This window comes from Pteropus vampyrus, unplaced genomic scaffold (assembly GCF_000151845.1).
Source record: "Pteropus vampyrus isolate Shadow unplaced genomic scaffold, Pvam_2.0 Scaffold127, whole genome shotgun sequence".
NCBI lineage: Eukaryota > Metazoa > Chordata > Mammalia > Chiroptera > Pteropodidae > Pteropus > Pteropus vampyrus.
In genome coordinates, this window is record NW_011888908.1 from 1,971,927 (window position 1) to 1,974,189 (window position 2,263).

The 2,263-nt window shown below is 55.5% G+C and overlaps 1 protein-coding gene and 1 long non-coding RNA gene across 2 annotated transcripts in view; one reads left to right on the forward strand and one right to left on the reverse strand.

Annotated features, from left to right (window-relative positions):
* Nucleotides 1-203: 203 nt before the first annotated feature.
* LOC105296695 lies at nucleotides 204-1,190 on the reverse strand. Its single transcript, XR_896283.2, has 2 exons — nucleotides 1,030-1,190; nucleotides 204-299 (listed from the first exon to the last, which is right to left on the reverse strand). It is a non-coding gene; the product is annotated as an uncharacterized LOC105296695 (long non-coding RNA).
* Nucleotides 1,191-1,414: 224 nt separating this feature from the next.
* RDH10 (retinol dehydrogenase 10) overlaps nucleotides 1,415-2,263 on the forward strand; it is a 27,826-nt gene continuing 26,977 nt past the window's right edge. The window contains exon 1 of the mRNA XM_011366935.2: nucleotides 1,415-1,753. The gene's annotated coding sequence lies outside the window, so the exon portion shown is untranslated. The remainder of the gene's footprint in view (nucleotides 1,754-2,263) is intronic.

Here is a 2,263-nt window from a genome sequence, read left to right on the forward strand (position 1 = left end):
TGAAGAAAAAATAACCTTCCCCTGAAACTTTTTTCTTGCCACTGGATAAACACTCCAAAAGGCAGATGTAGACCTTTATCTGAGATCACTGGTACAATAGGTGAAGTAAACAAGTCTTGCCAAGAACATGCTCCTCGTATTCAATCCCAAAGCCCCATCTTACATGGTAAGTGCCTCAAAAAAGGTTACTTACCATCTTTTGGGCAAACTTCTTTCTCAGGCGCTTTATCTTCAGCTCTGCGAAATTCCTTCGCTTTTTCTTAAGGGTTTCGGGCACGGCAGGAACCTTCTTCTTCTCTCTGGCATTAAAAAACAACGTTAATAGTTCAAAAGGCTCGGAGGACTACGTTCCCATTCTGCACTGAGCGCACTTTGTCGCTTAATAAAACTATTGTCATTAGCTCTAAACAGTTGTATTTTCAGCTGCTCTACCATGCTATTGCGTTAAGTTGCAGATTTTAGGGAATTTCTACGCCAACAATCACCTTTCAAAGATTTAAACAGCAAGTCACAAGGACGACAAATTCACATCCGACCCTGGACTCCCGGGACAACACAAGTATCCACAACAAAGTTAACGTACAGACTGAGAGACTGCTTCAAAACACTGATGCCTAGGCTCTTAACGAGGGCTTAAAAAACCACCCCCACTCCCAACCACTCTGGTTCGGGCCTCAAGCTCCCACATGCTGAAAGCAAAGGCCTGAAGGCAGGGACGCCTGCACCAAGAGCCAACCACGAACGAACCCAGTTCAGAAGCTGAGCCTCTCTAAAAAGACTGAACAACCAGCCGGTTCCGCACATATTCAGCTCTCACACTGCGCCTCGTTTCCTCTAACTCCGAAACCTCCGCCCCAAGGCCGTCTGCATCTTGTCAGACTGTGGCCCCCACTAGTGTCGCAGACAGTCATAAACATGTAGATAAGTGGGCAGAGGTACAGGCTACAGTCTGATAGGGGGCCAGTGAGACAAAACGGTTCTTTTTTCGGGGATGGAAGAGGATTCTCGACAGGACAAGGAGCAACTTACTCTGCCGCCTCCATGGTTCCAGCCAGAAAAAGAGGAAGTTGGGGCATGCGCACTGTTCACTTAAAGACGGCGAGAGTGAAGCCCCACGATTCATAGGTGTCCCAGGATAAGCCAGAAAAGAACTCAGAACTGAGAACTCGTCTTGCAGATGCAAAATTAAGAACTGCCCGATCCGGCCTGGATCAAGTGTCTTGTAAAATTTATATGGGAAAAATGCATGCACTGATTCGATCTTTAATCAGTATGACCAAAGACTGCTGACACCTTGACTACTCGGGGTCCTAGTTCTTAAGCAGCGTTAACCGGTACGGCTCGAATTCCACTCAGTAATGTACGCAAATGACACGCCGCACGGGTGCGAACTACAAATCCCGGCATGCGTCAGTTCTGTTGCCCGCCCGGCGGGAGGGCAACACTTGCCCGGGACTGTAGGCAACCACCGCGGTGATGATTCCAGCCAGGGAAAATGAGAGCCTTTTGACCCACGTTGCAGAGGGCTAGCTGCGATTCTAAACCACTCCCGAGGCGTGACTTTGACCGCCTTTTCGGCTCTCTGCCAACCACAGATACAAGACTCCGGCACCCCGGTGGCCGCGCTGCCGAGGTCCTTTCGTGCCTCCAGCTGGAAGGGCTGTCTTCTGCAGCGCCTGATTGCAGGCGAGCCCGTCCAGGAGTCCCGTTTAACGAGAGTGGCGAGACAGGGACAAGCGAGGATCGGACAGCGGTAGGAGGATGGCCAGGGCGCTGTCGACCGCCAGGCCTGGCAGGCGGCGGTCGGGACGCCCCACGGCAGGGGGCGTGATCCGAGAAGGGAGGTGCGACGAGGGCTGGAGGCTGCGGCCACGGCCATGTGAGAGGGGCTGTCCCGCCGCGGTTCCGCGGACGGCGGGCGGGCTGGGGGCTGGGCCGAGGGCGGGGTGCGGGGAGGGCCGAGCGGAGGGTGGGCCGATGCCGCCGCTGGCTCTTCCCGGTGGTGGGTTATATAGCGAGGAGCGTGGAGCCCGCTCAGAAGCGGCCGGGAGCGCTCCGACTTGCAAGTGGCGCTTCGCCGCGGAGCCTGGTGCCCGAGTGACAGCCTCGGGGAGTGCAGGGCAGGGGAACACGAGACCGCGGGGGGCAGCCGCAAGCGGTCGGGCAGCGCTTCGCCTGCCTGAGCGAGTCGCCCCTTCCCGGCGCTCCCGCTGCCCCGCACCCCACTCTCCCACCCTCTCGCAACTTGGGTCAAGTTGACAAC